The sequence below is a fragment of the Oncorhynchus tshawytscha genome, linkage group LG07 (genome assembly GCF_018296145.1).
Source record: "Oncorhynchus tshawytscha isolate Ot180627B linkage group LG07, Otsh_v2.0, whole genome shotgun sequence".
Classification (NCBI taxonomy): domain Eukaryota; kingdom Metazoa; phylum Chordata; class Actinopteri; order Salmoniformes; family Salmonidae; genus Oncorhynchus; species Oncorhynchus tshawytscha.
The window spans coordinates 32,355,278-32,376,777 of NC_056435.1; the positions used below are offsets into that span (position 1 = coordinate 32,355,278).

Genomic DNA, 21,500 nt, shown 5'->3' on the forward strand with positions numbered 1-21,500 from the left:
CAAAGTTTATAAAAGCAGTTCAAATGTATTATAATTATGTTTACCCTTTCATAATGTGTACCCTACATAAATTGTTACTGTAAAAATAGCCAGCTTGAGATAAAAACCTTGCTTTCCTTTTGTGTCAATTGAGACACGCGGTCACGACCAATAGGCGATGGAGGAGGTGGCATATGCTAATTAGGGATTAAGCTACTCTGACCGTGACCTTGAGAAAGACAATAAAAAGCGCACACTGTTCCAAATAGTCATCCCGTTGCAGGACCCTGTTTTGAGGTCAGTTTACAACTTAAACTCGTCTGTTTTTTTTTACATCATTACACGCCTTTACGCACCAGTGTAAACCCATGTGTGTTTTTTTATACAATCATTTTTAAAAGTTCTTGCTGAAAAAAATGTATCTTGCTATTTCTCTGCTGCCTAAACTGTGTTGTCATCTATTGTCAAGAATGGATTTACTCACTACATTAAGCACGAATCGTAAATGTTGTTCTTTGAGTTTGTCCAAACTTAACTTTTTATGAATGAAGAAAAAGTTGACTCACTTAAATGTGAACCGTAATAAGAAAACAAAAGAATGCAAAGTAAATGTTCCTCTCTTTTCCAAGGAGTTTGAGAAATCGTCTGTCATGTCGGTGCTTCGTCGGCGTGTGGAGTTGCCATTGCGGTCATGTCCCGCTTTGATGCGAATGAGTTCGGAGAGGCTGGTCCTTTTCTATGCAAAACTGACCTGGAGTTGCTGGCTGCGAAGACCATCGCGTTTGATGGTAAAAGCGAGCATGGGTTCCAGACGCAAAGGAGGCTTACATTGAGGTTAAGATCAACGAGCTCAACGGAGACCAAGTCATCGCTGAGACCAAAGTTAGAAGGGTGAGTGTTGCGCTCAGGGATTTGACACAACCATTTACTCAGGTTTAGAAGATATGACTACCTCCTCACTGTGCAAAAACTGTTTGAATCAACGTTGTTTCCGCGTCTTTAATATATATTGATGACGTTGAATCAATGTGGGAAAACTGATTGGATTTGCAAAAAGTCATCAACATAAGAGAATTTCGTTTTTTTTCCCCACCCACCTTTTAACCTAAGTCAAATAACATGTAATGTTTTGTTGATTTCACTTTAGTTGACAACTCAACTAAATGTAAATCAAAACTAGAAGTTGAACTGGCATCTGTGCCCAGTGGGTCATTTCTTTGCAGGTGTTTATAGATAGTTAAATACTAAATAAATAATTAAATACTCATAATAAATATAATATAATAATTTATTCTGATCCGTTAGTATGAATAGTTTTTAAGAATAAAATGGAATATAGGTTTGTAGTGACTGAATATGATATGACAACAGAACCAGAATATATATGACCACAGTTTTCCTTGCCCAAGGCCCCAGTCTCACTGTCGCCTCTTCCTCCTTCCTCTCCCCAACTCTAGTCTCTTACAGTGTAGCAGGAGGACATCCAGCAGATAAATCCTCCTAAGTTTGACAGGATAGAGGATATGGCCATGCTGACACACCTCAACAAGGCCTCTGTGCTCTTCAACCTGTGCAGGCGCTACGCCGCATGGATGATCTACGTGAGTGACCCCACAGGGGCAATGGCGGGGTGGGACAGTTGTTCCATGCACTTCCTGGGATCCTTGAGTAGCCAGAACCACAAGTCAGTCTGTTTTAGGCCATATGAAATGAGACTGTCAGTTAGTGCTCCTCATCCTTCTATTATTGCTCAGTTGGGTCTTTTGGGGAACAACTTGATTTAACAGTATGTCAAAGGTGTTGAAACTATAGCCCAGGTATGATGAATTGCCTTATTCAACTCTCTCTCCACAGACTTACTCTGGGCTGTTCTGTGTGACAGTGAACCCATGCAAATGGCTGCCTGTCTGCACCTCCCCTGTTGTCGCTGCCTACAAAGTCAAGCGCCGTGCAGAGGTCCCGCCCCACGTCTACGCCATCACAGACAACGCCTACAATGACATGCTGCGCAGTGAGTCACTCAGCACAAATAATACTCACACTCCTCCATGTTGTCAGAAACCTGATGCTTGCCACTAGAAGTCATGATAGTGCACACAAACACCAGACAGTAATGGAATATGACGTGACTTAAGTAGAGCTTCACCAAAATACAAGTTGACGTAGTGCTACTACTATTACACAAGCCTTTTCTAACAGTTTACTCTTTATGATATCTACACAGATCGCGAGAATCAGTCCATGCTCATCACATAAGTAAAAACCCAAATCCATCTCAGAAAACTGTGCTCTAATCATTGTGATACCCTACCGTCTGCTGTTGTTTCATTACACTACTAGCAAAAACAAGAAGAACAACTTGTGACGTTGGCCTTGTCTCTGTATACACAATCAGAATGTATTCTAGGCCATTCAAACACAGCCACTGTTTTAAAATGTGTATATAAAACAATATTCTATTTTTGTTTTGTGCTGTAACTCAAGATGTCGAAACAGGAGTTGTTTTTGGGGGGGCTAAAGATTTTGGTACTATTTTTTTCTTTCAGTGAGAACATTCTGGTATTTTGTTCTTGGCTGCAGTTTATAGTCTAATTTTATTGATTTGTGCATTTTTTTAACCTGTTTTATCTACACATTTCCTTTCTTATCTATACTTTTCCCACACTTCTATAGCGGAGAATCCGGTGCTGGCAAAACTGTAAACACGAAACGTGTCATTCAGTATTTTGCCATTGTAGCAGCTCTTGGGGAAGCAGCTGCTAAAAAAAGGAGTAAGGCCAATATGGCATTCCAGATTTTTTTCCCTTCCCCTTTTACATTTTTTTTGGGGGGGTGTTTGGGACTCGCTGAATGTTTACCCTTTCCCTTTATGACTTCTTGGTCATATTCTGTCATTCAGCATCAAAACAGTGAATGTTAATATACATTTTTACTGTCCTTTGTGGCTCAAAGTCCATGTTTGTCATGTATGCAGATCTCGTTTGTTACTGCTTGTTCTCGTTCTCATTTTTTAATCTTAATTTTTTTCATTATTTCAAGTCTTATATCTTTCCTTTTTGAAACGTTCTGTTGTTATTAACACCCGTTACAGGCCCACCATTTACATTTATTTGAGGATTAAAAAAAAAAAAACAATTTTAGAATAAGGCTGTAATGTAACAAATTCTGAAAAAGTCAAGGGGTCTGAATACTTTCCGAATGCATTGTATATACAGTGGGGCAAAAAAGTATTTAGTCAGCCACCAATTGTGCAAGTTCTCCCACTTAAAAAGATGAGAGAGGCCTGTAATTTTCATCATAGGTACACTTCAACTATGACAGACAAAAGGAGAAAAAAAATCCAGAAAATCACATTGTAGGATTTTTAATGAATTTATTTGCAAATTATGGTGGAAAATAAGTATTTGGTCAATAACAAAAGTTTATCTCAATACTTTGTTATATACCCTTTGTTGGCAATGACAGAGGTCAAACGTTTTCTGTAAGTCTTCACAAGGTTTTCACACACTGTTGCTGGTATTTTGGCCCATTCCTCCATGCAGATCTCCTCTAGAGCAGTGATGTTTTGGGGCTGTTGCTGGGCAACACGGACATTCAACTCCCTCCAAAGATTTTCTATGGGGTTGAGATCTGGAGACTGGCTAGAGCACTCCAGGACCTTGAAATGCTTCTTACGAAGCCACTCCTTCGTTGCCCGGACGGTGTGTTTGGGATCATTGTCATGCTGAAAGACCCAGCCACGTTTCATCTTCAATGCCCTTGCTGATGGAAGGAGGTTTTCACTCAAAATCTCACGATACATGGCCCCAATCATTCTTTCCTTTACACGGATCAGTCGTCCTGGTCCCTTTGCAGAAAAACAGCCCCAAAGCATGATGTTTCCACCCCCATGCTTCACAGTAGGTATGGTGTTCTTTGGATGCAACTCAGCATTCTTTGTCCTCCAAACACGACGAGTTGAGTTTTTACCGAAAAGTTATATTTTGGTTTCATCTGAACATATGACATTCTCCCAATCTTCTTCTGGATCATCCAAATGCTCTCTAGCAAACTTCAGACGGGCCTGGACATGTACTGGCTTAAGCAGGGGGACATGTCTGGCACTGCAGGATTTGAGTCCCTGGCGGCATAGTGTGTTACTGATGGTAGGCTTTGTTACTTTGGTCCCAGCTCTCTGCAGGTCATTCACTAGGTCCCCCCGTGTGGTTCTGGGATTTTTGCTCACCGTTCTTGTGATCATTTTGACCCCACGGGGTGAGATCTTGCATGGAGCCCCAGATCGAGGGAAATTATCAGTGGTCTTGTATGTCTTCCATTTCTTAATATATGCTCCCACAGTTGATTTCTTCAAGCCAAGCTGCTTACCTATTGCAGATTAAATCTTCCCAGCCTGGTGCAGGTCTACAATTTTTGTTTCTGGTGTCCTTCGACAGCTCTTTGGTCTTGGCCATAGTGGAGTTTGGAGTGTGACTGTTTGAGGTTGTGGACATGTGTCTTTTATACTGATAACAAGTTCAAACAGGTGCCATTAATACAGGTAATGAGTGGAGGACAGAGGAGCCTCTTAAAGAAGAAGTTACCGGTCTGTGAGAGCCAGAAATCTTGCTTGTAGGTGACCAAATACTTATTTTCCACCATAATTTGCAAATAAATTCATTAAAAATCCTACAATGTGATTTTCTCAATTTTTTTTCTTCTAATTTTGTCTGTCATAGTTGAAGTGTACCTATGATGAAAATTACAGGCCTTTCTCATCTTTTTAAGTGGGAGAACTTGCACAATTGGTGGCTGACTAAATACTTTTTTGCCCCACTGTATATAAAACATTATGATTATTACTAACAACAGCAGATTAAACACATGTTGGCTAAGGGATCGGTATAATACGTTTAGAGGGTGTAATACAATACTTTGTAATATTAATCTACAATTTATGTTCTTAACACTGGGCAACATGGGCCTGGGAGGCTCGCAGGGATATTGGTTTCCACAGTACTCCACCAAATATAACAATTTTCAACTTAATACTTCTTGTATTCCCCACAAATGTGTTTTTTTAAGCATAAATTCACTCAAATTAAGCTTAATAACTGCAAAGTGTTCTCTCTGCCTCATAGAAAAACATGTTGAATTGCAGGATATTATCTTTAAATCTGCAACAACAAAAAACCTCTGACACTTGACAAAATGTGTAGAATTGCTGGAAATTCGCTTGAAAAAAGCAACATTTTCTCTCTGTTGCTAAGTGGCGGGCCTTTAAAATGTTCCTTCCAAAGGTCTGAGACTTGGTTTGTCCGGCAATGCCCTGCCGAAGTCAAAGTAAAACTCTTTGTATGCTATTTCTATCTCACTTGAGTTATGTTCTGATTATGAGGGGGTCCCTGATGAATTTGCTATCACAAATGGGGTCCCGGTCTCTAAAAAGTTTGAGAACCCCTGTGCTAGACTGTCACAGATTACGCACATACATCCTCCATGACCAACCTTCCTATTTTCATGTTTGTCTTAAGTAACAAGACCATTAGTAAGTATCATACGTCTTGGAGGTGCTCAGAAATATGTAAAGTATATTTTGTATTGTTCTCAGGCCAGGCTTGATCAACTCCAGCGTGATCCCCAAAAGCAGTTCTGTCTAGTTGGGACTCAGTGTTAGTCCTGTACTTGTCTTGCTTCTCTGCTAGGGCACCTTGGAGGACCAGATCATTGAGGCTAACCCCGCCATGGAGGCATTTGGCAATGCCAAAACGCTGAGGAACAACAACTCGTCCCGTTTTGTGAGTATCCAAAATGAATGAAAGCTTTTGAAAAATGGATGGCAATATAGCGTAAATTAGTTGGTTGATTATACTCCATCTGCTTTATGTGATTGTTACTGTTTACTCTGCACCACTCCTACAGGGCAAGTTCATCAGGATCTACTTTGGGCCCACAGGGAAACTAGCCTCTGCAGATATTGATATATGTGAGTACCATCAAAAAGCAAAGTGGGATGAGCTCATAACACCTGCATAAAGAGCACAACTCTGCACACAAGTTTCAGGGTGTGATGAAATCAAAGATATGCCCATTCCTTCTCTCCTTTAGATCTTCTGGAAAAATCCAGAGTGATATTTCAGCAGCCTGGAGAGAAGCTACCATATCTGCTACCAGATCGTGTCCCAGAAGAAACCAGAACTTCTGGGTAAATTAGGATGAAATTCAATACTACCCAGAAAGTGTTAGGTGATCCAATTGCATGGGTTTTGATTGACAAAGATTGTCTCCACCACAGACATACTGCTGGTGTCCACCAACCCGTACGACTACCACTTCTGCTCTCATGGCGTGACAAATCTGGAGAACATGTACGATGGAGGGGAGCTCATGGCCACCAATGTAAGAGCTCTTACTCTGCTATTCCTTACTGCTCGACCAACTATCAGTAAGGAATTTGTCAAATGTACTTGCTCCATTGATCAGCCTTGGTGAGTCATGACATCACTTCCCCTGGTTTCTCCACAGCATGCCATTGATATACTGGGGTTTACTCCTATTGAGAAGTATGGCTGCTATAAGATAGTGGGAGCAATCACGCATTTCGGCAACATGAAGTTCAAGCAGAAGCAGCGCGATGAGCAGGCAGAGAATGATGGCACTGAAAGTAAGGGGGACTACCAATTTGAGATTTTGCATAAAAGTGGACTGTCTAAGACTAATAATCAAGAGCAGATCAGGACCAATTCCATTGTAGCCTCCAACCAAGTGTGTTATGCGTGTGTTTCATCATGTATATGTCCTGTGTGTTTGTCCAGGTGCTGACAAAGCCTCCTACCTGATGGGAGTCAGTTCAGCTGATCTCATCAAGGGGCTCCTGCACCCTAGGGTGAAGGTGGGGAACGAGTATGTGGTGAAGGGATAGAGCGTCGAACAGGTGAGGAGGACTCACCACCGCACAGTCAGGACACAGCACTCAACAGCATCTGTACAGCTACAAATATTCAATTTTCTTGAAGTGAATTCAGCTTAATTTGTGATAATTTAGCTCAGTGCTGAGCATGTCTGCAGGGATAGCTTCTTAATCCTCTATTGGTCAATATATTCAGCAGACTCTAGAAACTGGTCTCCAAGCAACTGTGTGTGTGTGTGTGTGTGTGTGTGTGTGTGTGTGTGTGTGTGTGTGTGTGTGTGTGTGTGTGTGTGTGTGTGTGTGTGTGTGTGTGTGTGTGTGTGTGTGTGTGTGTGTGTGTGTGTGTGTGTGTGTGTGTGTGTGTGTGTGTGTTTTTAACTATTCCGTCGGAGCTCTGGCCAAAGCCACTTACGATATGTATGTTCAAATGGCTGGTGGGACGCATCAACAAGACCCTGTATACATCCCTGCCTCGCCAGTTCTTTATCGGAGTGCTGGATATAGCTGGCTTTGAGATCTTTGATGTGTCTTTCCTTCCAACAATTTTCACAGAATGTTTTAATTCACTCTCTTCCTGGATCTTAAACAGATTTCTTTGTGTGTGGTCTGTAAATATCAACATTCTTTTCCAGCTTCATTTCACAAGACTAAAATCTGAAGTGCTTCTTGCATTCTTACAATCTGAGGCTTTTATTCCACTCAATATGCTTTTTCAGAACCCCTGTCCCTCTTTCATTTCAGCTCAACAGCTTTGAGCAGCTATGCCTCAACTTCACCAATGAGAAACTGCAACAGTATTTCAACCACCACATGTTCATCCTGGAGCAGGAGGAGTACGAACGGGAGGGCATTGAGTGGACCTTTATAGACTTTGGACTCATACAGGCTGGCATTGACCTCATAGAGAAGGTATGTGGAGCTACCACTTCTCAAATACATTACGTTAACATTAGAAATTAACAAGAACTTCTCACCTCGGATGAGGTATTGAACCCAATGATGCGTTTGCTTGCTAGTATGTTTCATGACAGGATCCTGCATGTGTTTGTTCCTGCATAATTTGTATGTATTGTATTATATTTGATTGCATGATCCATCTCAGATTCACTACATGTATGTTTAGTTGAGCTTTGTTTCTTCTGCCCCTGGGGATCATGTCCATCCTTGAAGAGGAGTGCATGTTCCCCAAGGCTACAGACAACAGCTTTAAAGCCAAGATGTACGACAACCACATTGGAAAGTCAGCTAACTTCCAGAAACCGCGGCCCGATAAGAAGCGCAAGTATGAGGCCCACTTTGAGCTGATGCACTACGCTGGAGTGGTAAGTGTGTATAAATGGTATTATATTACAATACAATTGAAACAAACCAATAACTTGACAATCATGAATACATATACAACACAGAAAGTAGAAAAGGAAACAAACGTTTCATTTTTCACTTACAAATTTCATTAGGATTTTTTGGCAGTAGTTAGAGCAACTTTTAGCCACATGAGCTTCTCAATCAATATCAATATCAATATCCTTAGTGATATTCACTCAAAACCGAGCAGGATTTGAAAGTATTGTGATATGTCCTTTCTATACCCCTCTTTCCAGAAAACGATGTGTCCTCCTAATTATCGTGTAGTGTATGTGAAAGTATTATCTAGAAAGTATGTTAACGGTTGACTTCATCCTGACACCCCAGGTACCATACAACATCATTGGGTGGCTGGACAAAAACAAAGACCTGTTGAATGAGACGGTGGTGGTGGGCTTCCAGAAGTCCTCCAACAAGCTGCTATCGTGCCTCTATGACTCAGACCAAAAGACTGGAGGAAAGGGGAAGAGGAAGAAGGCTGCCTCTTTCCAGACCATGTCACAGCTGTATGAGGTGAGAGTGACAATTTGCTCTATCAACAAAATGCTGGATAAATTGACAATATCACAAGCTAATCTAATGAGATCCAGCTGGATTATACTTTACCTACTGTAGTAGACAGTAAAACTATACAAGTCATTAAGGTGTAATAAACAAACAGAAAGGATATCGCTAGTTAGGCAGTGAAGCTGCATCAACATTGAGAGATCATCTATCCTGTGCTGAGAAGGAGACAGTTAAGACTTGCAGTGATGTTTAGGGAAATGATCACATGAACATCACTTTAAGTCTGTGCTGGCTCCATTCTCATAAACATCGCACACTGTATCCTCCCTGAAGTCAATGGAAGAGCTACAGCTGTGCACCATAACTGAAAGAGTGAGGGAGAATTTGTTTTCATAAACTGCTGCAATAACTTAGATATTTGCTGACGTTGTAAACGCTGAACCTACATTGAGCAACATTCCCATCGTCAATGCTAGCTTAGGTTTTCATTCTCTCCATCCGTTATGTGCGCTTCTCTGTCTGCAGGAGAACCTGAACAAGCTGATGACTAACCTTCGCTCCACTCAGCCACACTTTGTGCGTTGCCTTATCCCCAACGAGATCAAGACCCCAGGTACGCCACAGTGCAACATTCAACTGAGATCCAAGGAAGTCGGAGTGCCAAAGAAATCTGAGGAACATCTTGTTTACTGTAAGTGCTCCAGAGAGCATCCTCTACTCTGATTGATTACCTCCTCTCCCCCGGTCCTCTGCAGGGATCATGGATTCCTTCATGGTGCTGCACCAGCTTCGCTGTAACGGTGTGCTGGAGGGCATTAGGATATGCAGGAAGGGATTTCCAAACAGCATCATATACGCAGAGTTCAAACAGCGGTGAGTGTGATAACACACGTTCATTCCCACAACACACACATAAAAAAAGATATTTGGAATTAATCATACAATACAATGTTTTTTTTTTACTAACAGCTATCACATCCTGAACCCACATGCCTTCCCCGATGATACGTTTGTGGACAGCAGGAAAGCAACAGAGAAACTGCTCCAGAATATGAGGACCAGGAAGTAAGGGACCATGGCTTCATTTGATTTGATCCTTTCAAGTGCTCTAGTAGAGTACCTAAATTAAGTCAGGTGTACTTATGATCTGAGAGTATTTGGCCAACATTTAAACCCAGAGAGGTTTTATCATGGCATTTCTTTGGAACCATTCATAGTAAGATAAAGACATCAGCATAAACAAACCAACTCCTCCACCAGTTGCTTCCTCCAACAAGTTCAATAGTAATATGATCAGTTGCTCCCTTTCAGTTTGTGATATATTATAACTTAGTGCTCCCATGGTGTAGTACAGGGCTATTCAACTATATTCTTATGCAGGCCAGATGTAAAAAAAAAAAGGTTTATTGCAGGGGGGCCGGACAATTTTTCACATTCTTTGGAAGAACTGTAAAAAAGCAACGCACAACCACCAATAAAGCACATTTCTTAAAATGAATCGTCACTAAAAGTAGTTAGGAAAGGAGGAGGGCGCTCAACCAATGTGAGTCGAGGGTGCAACCCCCGAATTTGATCGTCAATGAAAAGGAAAAGGAGCAACGCTCGCTGACCAAAACTAAGCATCTCAATAAATGACACAAAGACATATTCAAATCAGGTAATGCCAAATTCCAGTCGGAAGGGAGTTTAAAGCTTTGAATTCATTTCCCTTTGTCATTAGGTGCACTTTTAGTCACACTCCTAACGAGTCCTACGAGTCTCAGAGGGGGAAACAGAATGTACGTACATACGTGTTCCTTGGAGTCATATCTTTCAGGAATGGGGTCATAATATTTTGTAGCTTAAACTGTGGCTAGATCCAAATTCATATGAAGAAAAAATAAATCAACACGCCAGAGGTGCTAGAAACCCCTAAAAACAACACTAGAAACAACACTAGAAACAACCACTATGGTGCTTGTCGTTTTGGTACTGAACGTCAAATTTGTGCCTGGAATTTTTTGCAGAACTTTTATTAAATGTTCAGAATTTGATCAAAGGGCGAGTATAAATTAATACACGGGCTGGATCTGGCCCGCGGGCCGCTAGTTGAATAGTCCTGGTCTAGTATGTGTGGTATGCAAGGGCAATGTTAGCGGCGTGTGTGAGGCGTGTGCTTGTCCATGTATGGTTACCCTGCATGTGTGTGGCCCCCACGGTAATATTGACCCCATTACCTCCCTCACACACACTCCTCCCCACCCGTCCCGGCCCCTCTCCCCTCTCTGCTCTCCCTAAATTAAACAATGCTGACGGTGTCCTTAGAGCCAGGTGGTGACATGTGCCAAGTGGCAGCTGCTAGGGCCCACCCTAAAAATACAACCCCCCCCCCGCCTACCCCGTGGCCCTTGGCCTCTTTTGTCCCAGGCGCCTGCAGTTCTAAGTAAGCACATAGATGGCATATGTGGCGGGTGACAGATGATTAAAGGCCGATGTTTGATAGAGGGCTTTAGTTTCTAAATAAACACATAGACACTCACCTTTGAGAGGCAGAGCATGGAGTCATGTCAGAAATGCAATCATACTCATACCACAGCCACCTCCCCATTCACTCTGCTACCCCCGACACCCTGCCTGACCATGGCCCTGTACTCACTCAGGCACACATTCACAACTCTGACAGGAAGTGCCTGACCAGGTTGCAAAAATGTCTTGTATCTAAAAGAATTCTTCAGCTGTCCCCATAGGAGAACCCTTTTTGGTTCCAGGTAGAACCCTTTTTGGTTCCAAAACCACAGGCTTAAGATTTTCAAAATAAGGATAATATAATAATATCCTTTTGGGTTCCATGTAGAACCCTCTGTAAAAAGGGTTCTACCTGGAACCAAAATGAGTTCTCCAAAGGGTTCTCCTATAACCCCTTTAGGTTCTAGATAGCACTTTTTTTCAAATAGTGTAGTTGAAGATGTCTAGGGGTGTGAGACGCCATCGTTATTTTGGAAATCTTCAGCCTTTGGTTGATCCAAGACATTAAACATGTCATGAGGGATGCCAGATTGCATAATTATTCCAGTTTTAATTTGCCTAACAATAAAGGAACTCATAACTATGATGAGACGGCCTAGGTCAATTACAAGCTGTGGTGAGTTTCTAACCAGACATTTTCACTTGATCAAAAAATACAGTTTACTTATTTATGTGTGGTAATTGTTCATTTGGTAGGAACGGTAGAGAGATCCTCAAAATATAAGATAAAGATAAACCTCAAGGTAAATTTGATATTTTCTAATTTAAGAAAAGAAGAACGTCTTTGAGCCACACAGCTAAGCAGGTATAGGCGCTGAGGATTTCCAACGGCTCAGCACAGTTGTGAATGCAATAACATGAGGGTGTTTTTCCACATTTTGTTACGTTACTGCTTATTCTAAAATTGATTAAATCTACACACAATACCCCATAATGACGAAGCAAAACATGTACAAAAAATGTAAAACAGAAATACCTTACATAAGTATTCAGACCCTTTGCTATGAGACTCAAAATTGAGATCAGGTGCATCCTGTTTCCATTGATCATCATTGATATGTTTCTACAACTTGATTGGAGTCCACCTATCTATAAAAGGTCCCACAGTTTTACAGTGCATGTCAGATCAAAAACCAAGCCATGAGGTCGAAGGAATTGTCCGTAGCACACAGCCAAGCACACAGCCAAGACAATGCAGGTGTGGTTTCAGGACAAGGCTCTGAATGTCCTTGAGTGGCCCAGCCAGAGCACGGACATGAACCCGATCGAAATAGCTGTGCAGCGATGCTCCCCATCCAACCTGACAGAGCTTGAGAGGATCTGCAGAGAAGAATGGGAGAAACTCTCAAAATACAGGTGTGCCAAGCTTGTAGCGTCATAGCCAAGAAGACTTGAGGATGTAATCACTGCCAAGTTGCTTCAACATAGTACTTAGTAAAATGTCAGAATAAAGGTGATATTTCAGTTGTTTTTTAAAATAAATTTGCTAAACTTTCTGAAAACCTGTTTTTGTCATTATGGGGTATTGTGTGTAGAATGAAAAACTATTTGATCAATTTTAGAATAAGGTTGTAATGTAACAAAATGTGGAAAAAGGGAAGGGATCTGAATACTTCCCAAATTCACTGTAAATGGGGTCTTCTACATCTCTAAAAATAGCAGCATGGGGTGATGGTTGAAGTTGAATAGCTAGGACCTGTGATGAGATTTAAAAGATCGAAGTCCAGAAGCTCATCATTTTGGAGCAAGACCAGAACATGTGTGTGAGGTTAGCAGGAGACTGGGCCCAACGTCCACACTTGTCATCAAAGTCAGGGTATATCTCTGCTACTCTAGACTTGCTCATATGAACTCGATGGAGCACCTTAAACTGGTTGAGTCCAAATCGAGCACAGGAAGAAGAGGGAAAAAGCCCTAATTCTGACCTCTACTTACTTCCTGTATCCAGGGAGGCTCTGGTGATCATCCAGTGGAACATCCGGGCCTTCAACACGGTGAAGCACTGGCAATGCATGATGCTCTTCTTCAAGATCAAGCCTCTGCTAAAGAGCGCCACCACAGAGAAGGAGATGGCCACTCTGAAGGAGGAGTTGGCCAGGCTGAAGGAGGCCCTGGAGAAGTTATAGGTAAAACGTAAAGAGCTGGAGAAGAAGCAGGTCAATCTGATCCACCTCTCTCTGGAGCTACAGGCAGTAAGTTCCCACAGACTGACGGCGATGCACGCATTTACTACCTCCTACAGCGTGGTACCATTAGGGCTCCAATGTCACCTCACATTTCTCCCTCTCTCTCTCCCTGCAGGAGTAGGAAAACCTGGCGGATGCGGAGGACGGCTGTGACCTCCTGATCAAGGCTACGATCCAGCTGGAGGCCAAGGTCAAAGAGATGATGGAGAGGCTGGAGGACGAGGAGGGGATGAACGCCTGCGTGCTCGCCTAGAAACAAAAAGCTAGAGGACGAGTGTGCTGAGCTGAAGAAAGACATTGATGACATAGAGATCACCATGACCAAGGTGGAGAAGGAGAAACACGCCACTGAGAACAGGGTGAGGAGACTAGAGGAACACAGAGAAGGAGATCAGACCAGACAGTCACAGAGAGGGAGAGGACACTGAACCACATATGTCATAGTCCTCTTGTCCTTTAAAGTGAAAGAGATTCCTCCTAATTTTAGATGATACAAACAGTGGTAGTATAGTCCTGACTTAATGTAATTAATTAATAAAGTCAGCGTCAATACTCCATCCAACTGAAACGTCTGAAAAAAATCCAACTTTAGCAACCTAATATTGGTGAATATGTGCAGATGAGAATGCGATGTGCATAGCTGAGTTCCTGAAGTCATCGTATCCCTTGTCTCCTCTTCTCCAGGTGAAGAATCAGATTGAGGAGATGTCAGCTCTGAATGAGATCATCCTGAAGCTGACCAAGGAGAAGAAGGCCCTGCATGAGCCCACTGGACAACCTGCAGGCCGAGGAGTACAACATACTGTCCAAGGCAAAGGTCAACACACTGTCCAAAGCAAAGATCAAGCTAGAACAGCAAGTGGACGATGTGAGTTTACACACAAGGAACTACAATCCATATCCAACCTGACTAAAATGAAAATAGATATAAATCAAGGGAAATACATTTTTGTTTTGATACATTGCCTTTTTTTACAGCCACCTAATCTTTGACATTCTCCATACTCTTTCCCAAATCAGTTTGGGAAAGCTGTCCATGGAGTATGTCATGGACCTAGAGAATAACAAGCAGCAACTTGAAGAGAAGCTGAAAAAGTGAGAACAATCTATTTGATTGAAGACTGAACAACTGATCAGTTCCATGATTATTGATCAAATATGAATGTTCTTTCAAATCAGGAAGGACTTTGAGATTAACCACACTAGCACTAAGATTGAGGATGAACAAGCCTTGACCATTCAGCTCCAGAAAAAGATCAAGGAGTTACAGGTATGAATGGAATACTGGGTCTGAAAATAGTAACAGCGATTTCTGGTTAATATAATACAATACTATCACATTTCTCAGTACATTACAAAGATCACAGACCACAAGCTGAATGCGTCCATTGATCTCTACGTCTATGCCCATATCTTCTCCCAGGCTCGTATCGAGGAGCTAGAGGAGGAGCTGGAGTCTGACGGGGCATCCCGGGCCAAGGTGGAGAAACAGCATGGGCGACGTGGCCAGGGAGCTGGAGGAGCTCAGCGAGCGGCTGGAGGAGGCCAGGGGCGCCACCTCCGCTCAGATCCAAATGAACAAGAAGCAAGAGTCAGACATCCTGAAGATTCAGCGGGATCTGGAGGAGGTCATGCTGCATCACGAGGCTACGGCAGCCGCACTGAGGAAGAAACATGCCGACAACGGAGCCGAGCTGGGGGAGCAGATCGACAGCCTGCAGCGCATCAAACAGAAGCTGGAGAAAGAGAGGGGTGAGGCCAATATGGAGGCGGATGACCTAGCGTCCAACGTGGAGCAGCTCTCTAAGAGCAAGGTAGAGAGAACACTCACACTGGTACTATTTCAGCTGATCCCACTTGGATTTCCAGGCTAAAGATGTGCCGTCTCTATGAGGACCAAATGAACGAGGCCGAGGCCAAGGGCAAGGTGGAGGAGCTCCAGAGGCAGCTCAATGACACCAACACCCAGAGAGCCTGCGCTCAGGCCGACAGTGGTGAGGCCCTGTCCTAGAGCGTTATAGAGACAATGTGTAAAGCCAAGGGTTTAGTTTAAAAAAAGACTTCCCTGTCTGATCTCCCACTCTGTCCCCCACCCCTGTAGCTGAGTTCGGCAGAAAGCTGGAGGAGCGGGAGGCCCTGGTCACTCAGCTGCAGCGCACAAAGTACTCCTTTAGTCAAAATGCTGGGGAGCTCAAGAAGCAGCTGGAGGAGGAGAATAAGGTTAGAGGCAGTTCTAGGGCCATTCAGAAGCCCCATACTGTAGTGGAGTGCTGATGGCAGCATCAGTCTGGTATCTTAATGACAATGTATAAACATCTCAATATCATAGCCCACTTAAGTCTAGTGTTCACTACACGATTTTGGCACCAATTTAGCTGTCCCAGGCAAGTTTTTGAGATCGTAGACAAAATCTCCATGTCGTTGCCTACTCGGGTCATGCGGCCGTCACCGACGCTCGTTTATTATAAGCGGGTTAGAGACGCAATCGGAAGGCTATATTTTCAAACGTTTCATTTTATCGGCACAAAATATGCAATGCTTTTGTAGTGTGAGCTGTGCAATGACATGTTTTGAGAACGGTGATCAGCAATAGCCAATGACAGCTTGCCAGAGAAGAGCCCAGAGAGTTGATGATGTTGTTTTGCATCACCCAGAATGTGTAGACTCTCGAGCAGGAGCAATGACCACTAGTATGTGTTTGTACTTGCCTTTAACCAAAGTGTTGAATCGTTACAGCTCTGAAGTTCACAAGCAATGTTATTCAATTCAAAATGTTGGCTAGAAATTTCAACACTGTATGGCAAACGTGAATGTCTGACTGAAAACTTTTATGAGGCTGCTTTGAGCCACAGCTCATTCTAGTTACACTAACAATCTAATCACATCATCATATATAGATGGTTTAATGTGGGCATCACTATGTTGGCAAGACAAAAAAAACTACAGGAAAGACAATAATTTAATGTGAGATGAACAGCAATGTTCAGGTTTTTAAAATGTCGTGTAGTGTAGTGTACACCCAGCATTAGTTGGTGTGCTTAACAGTACGACTCTCCTTTCCTCCTTCCACCATCTTGGCGCTATCTCCACTATCATTGTCTTCAGGCGAGGAATGCACTGGCCCATGCTCTCCAGTCCTCCCGCCACGACTGTGACCTGCTGAGAGAGCAGTATGACGAGGAGCAGGAGGTCAAGTATGAGCTGCAGCAGGGCCTGTCCAAGGCCAACGCTGAGGTGGCCCAGTGGAGGACCAAGTATGAGACAGACACCATCCAAAGGACAGAGCAGCTGGAGGAGGCAAAGTGAGTGAGGCATCTAAGGTCTACATACAGTGACAATGACTCTTCACTCTCATCTATGTTTTCAACCCTGGCATAGTAACTAAAAGAGTGACATCTAATTAATGTGAGATGATGTATCTATTCAACGGGAAGAAGCTGGTGACACGTTTGCAGGAGGCTGAGGAGTCTGTGGAGGCGTCCAACGCCCAAGTGCTCCTCCCTGGAGATGACCAAGCACTGGCTGCAGACAGAGACAGAGGACCTAGTGATGGACCTGGAGCGCTCCAGCACTGCAGCTGCCGCCCTTGACAAGAAGCAGCGCAACTTCGATAAGGTCAGCAATTTGAGATTATCATGGGCAATGCTAATTACAGAGACATGCTGTCAACTTGATGACATGTTGTTGCTGAGTAAGGAACTCAATTGAATGACCTCAGTGGAAGAAATTGCAATTTAGGTTGTTTTGAACCTAAACGTTATCCAGGCAGGGGCAATGGAATTGCTAATGAGGTGTATTACTGATTTCAGGCGCTGGCTGAGTGGAGGCAGAAGTATGAGGAGTGCCAGTGTGAGCTGGAGAGCTCTCAGAAGGAGTCCAGCAGCCTGAGCACAGAGCTGTTCAAGCTGAAGAACTCCTACGAAGAGGCCCTAGACCACCTGGACACCACCAAGAGAGAGAACAAGAACCTCCAAGGTACGACCACGTCACACACATTGGAATAACTCTGACTACTGAGTCATTGGTCCTGGTTCAAGCTACATGAGTTGAGCCATTGAATTGTATCATAGCCTAATTCATTTCTCCCCCCAAAACCCCCATATGTTATGATAATATAATAAACAAATGATTTATTAGTTGAGAATTTCACATCGATTGTACAAAGTATGGAAACGCAAACTGAAAGGCCTTTTTTCCACTAACCCCACTGTCCTATTCCCTCCACCTACAGAGAAGATTGCTGACTTGTCTGATCAGATCAACCAGGGCTGCCTTAGAGGAGGTTGATGTAAGTCACTGTTCTGTTCTTTCTCTCTGTCTCTCTTTAAGTGTGCTGTACTGTAACCATTGTGTGTATTTGTTTGTATAATATGTTGTTCTCTCTCTCTCTCAGGGCACTTTGGAGCATGAGGAGACTAACTCTCCACCTCCTGCTGGAGCTCAACCAGATCAAGGCCGACATCGACCGGAAGCTGGCGGAGAAGGACGAGGAAATCGACAACCTCCGGTGGGTTAAATCACCACACAGTTAGAAAAACATGCACTGGTAGCGATCTCTCCTTTTAGTATCAGAGGCCCATGTCTAGGAATGTCCTCCCTTGTTAACTCCTCATTTTTTGCCCTCCTCCTCTCCTCCCTCGAACCCCAAGCCAGAACCACCAGCGAGCCTTGGAATCCATGCAGGCCACCCTGGACTCAGAGTGTAAGTCCCGGAATGAGGCGGTGCGTCTGAGGAAGAAGACGGAGGGGGACGTGAACGAGATGGAAGTGCAGCTGAACCAAACCAACAGGCTGAGTCCCGGAAACTACTGCAACCACCTGCAGATCCAGATCAAGGCAAGTTCTTCATCAGCTGGTCTGACAACTCCACACTCACTTATGGGTACTGTGACAATGTGACACACGGTTGTAAAATGTCTAGAGACAGGATTTGTATGTATATTTATTTGGTTTTTACAATGCTTTGTTTACACTGTAACAAACTCTTCAGACTCATTCAATTTAAAGTTAGCTACGTGACTCATTGACCCTTCAGATCATTTGCCTGCTGGGTTATGTCAATAGCGTGCTGTACCGAACACAGGCTTTTTCTTTTCTTCCTTTGTATATTTTCTTCCTCCTACATTTGTATAGTTATGACACATTGATTTGATTGGGGAGATAACGGAGAGGGACATAGCAGTCCCACAGTCTGGGTTTGAACACATGGCTCCAGGGGCGACGTGTGGTCCGGGGGGTTGGCAGCACCACTGCTAGACAAGCTCCCGGCACTACTACTGAACACTCTCTGTCTCCTCTGGAACCCCAGGACCTGCGGCTGGAGCTGGATGAGACGCTGCACCAGAACGAGGAGCTGAAGGAGCAGACGGCGGTGACGGAGCGCAGGAACAGCCTGCTGACTGCAGAGGTGGAGGAGCTCCGAGCCCTGCAGGAGCAGAACGACTGTGCACGCAAACTGGCCGAGCACGAGCTGCTGGAGTCCACCGAGAGGGTTCACCTGCTGCACTTAAAAGAACACAGGGCGCATCAACCAGAAAAAGAAGCTGGAGAATGACCTGTCTATGCTGTCCACTGAGTTGGACGAGGCTTCGCACGAGTGCCACAATGCAGAGGAGAAAGCCAAGCTGACGTAAGGGAGAGAGCCAGAAACCCAGGCTAGACTTACTTGTGTGTATAGTTTCAAATTAAATTAATTTCCGATTACAAATCAATCAATCAAACGTATTTATAAAGCCATTTTTACATCAGCCGATGTCACAAAGTGCTGTACAGAAACCCAACCTAAAACCACAAACAGAAAGAAATGTGGTTAGGAAAAACTCCCTAGAAAGGCCAGAACCTAGGAAGAAACCTAGAGAGGAACCAGGCTCTGAGGGGTGGCCAGTCCTCTTCTGGCTGTGCCGGGTAGAGATTATAACAGAACATGGCCAAGATGTTCAAACGTTCATAGATGACCAGCAGGGTCAAATAATAATAATCACAGTGGTTGTAGAGGGTGCAACAGGTCACCACCTCAGGAGTAAATGTCAGTTGGCTTTTCATAGCCGATCATTCAGAGTTAGAGACAGCAGGTGCAGTAGAGAGAGAGAGAGTCGAAAACAGCATGTCCGGCGAACAGGTCAGGGTTTTATAGCCGCAGGCAGAACAGTTTAAATATATGAGAGAGAGAGCGAGAGAGAGAGAGAGAGAGAGAGAAGCCCTCCGAAACAAACTATTGCAGCATAATTACTGCAATAGATCCTGGAACCATATTACAGGTCAAACTCTTCTCTCTGTCATTGTCCATTCAGCCATGATGGCTGAGGAGTTAAAGAAGGAGCAGGACACCAGCTCTCACCTGGAGAGGATGAAGAAAAACATGGAGCACACCACCAAGGACCTGCAGCTCTGCCTGGATGAGGCTGAGCAGATCGCCCTCAAGGGTGGCAAGAAACAGATCCAGAAACTGGAGGGCAAGGTGAGAGTCCAGAGAGTACACCCTTTTCTCATTCACCATCTGTTCATTAGGAGAGTGCAAAGTAAGTAGATTGTTGACTCAATTAGCATGCTCAGGGTTTTGCTTTACCGATTTAGGCCTTACCCATTTTAACAGTCCTGTAAAGACTGTAAAAATGGGACTCGTTGTGTCTCTGCTTAGGACTCAGCATTGGGGGAAAGGCCCTGCGATAGACTTGCGTTCTATCCAGGGGGTGTACTTGTACATCATGCTGCCTCGCGCTACAGAAACAGAAGATAAGCTGCTGCTTCTATGAGCCGCTCCAGTTTGGCAGGTTGGCGTTTATTTGGATGAATCTTATCCTGGTGGCAGAGCTGAACGATTTCCACTAGATGGGCCGAAAAATAAATGTAAACAAAAATGTGATTTTTGGTCTTATTTTAAGGTTAAGCATGAGGTTAAAAGTGTGTTTACTGTTAGGGTTAGGTTTAAAATCAGATTTGATGACTTTGTGGCTGTGCCAGGTAGTGACTACCCTTCAGAGCTGCTTCCAGTACATTAGTCATCCCAATAAATGGCAACCTGCTCCGGCCAAGGCTTGTGCAAGGCTACTTCATTTACTTGGTTAAAGTTGTTCACCAATATTGGACGGTGAGTGTAGATCAGTGATCTGATCAGTCTCCCATCAACAGGTGAAAGAGCTGGAGAATGAGCTGGAGTCTGAGCAGAAGAGGAGCCAGGGTTCCAGAAGGGAGTCCGCAAGTATGAGAGGATGATCAAAGAGCTCACCTACCAGGTACTGAAACATACCACATGATTATATGCACTGTTTATTGAAAGAGCTGCCTGGCCTGTCAGGTGTTGTGATGTAGTGCGTCATGCTGCCCTCTGCTGTTTGTGTTTGTCCTTGCAGACAGAGGAGGACAGTTAGAACCTGGCCCGTTCTCAGGAGCTCATAGACAAGCTGCAGGCCAAGGTGAAGAGCTACAAGAGGCAGGCTGAGGAAGCGGTAAGTCCCCCACAACATTTCAAGTTTTCATTTCAACTGTTGTGTTACTGTATGAAATGTGGGTCTGTTTCCAAATGGCCTACAGTGGCATGATCTAGTTCCCTGCTCTCCGTCTTCTCCTCTCAGGAGGAACAAGCCAACTCCAACCTGGCCAAGTTCAGGAAGATCCAGCATGATCTGGACAATGCAGAGGGCCGATGCCACTGTCAACAAGCTCCGTGTTCGCACTCGGGACCAAGGGCCAAAGGTCAGTACTACACTTCATGGACGATACCAGTAAATTGTGATATATCACATAACATGGTCTTCTCCGTAGTATTTCTCCGAGTATTTATTCCCATGCCCTCAGTATTATCGGTGGTTGTTACTGAAACATACTGTTTCTCTTGTGTGTTTCAGCTCGCAGAGTAATCCAGAGGATAACTACCAAACCAAAGATATCACAGCCAGCCAGCTGCAGCAGTTGTGGTGTGACTGTGGGAGTGCAATACAGACCCAATAAAAACACTTATAGTACAATTTGTCTCACCAGATAGGTGCAGTGAAAGGTGTTGTTTTACAGCAGCGGTGTCAACTCATTCCATGGAGGGCCTAGTGCAGGGTTTCTCAAACTAGCAAGCTTTGATC

At 43.8% G+C, this 21,500-nt stretch overlaps 1 pseudogene; it reads left to right on the forward strand.

The window, feature by feature from the left end:
• Positions 1–206: 206 nt before the first annotated feature.
• LOC112255251 lies at positions 207–21,284 on the forward strand (annotated as a pseudogene).
• The last annotated feature ends 216 nt before the right edge of the window (positions 21,285–21,500 follow it).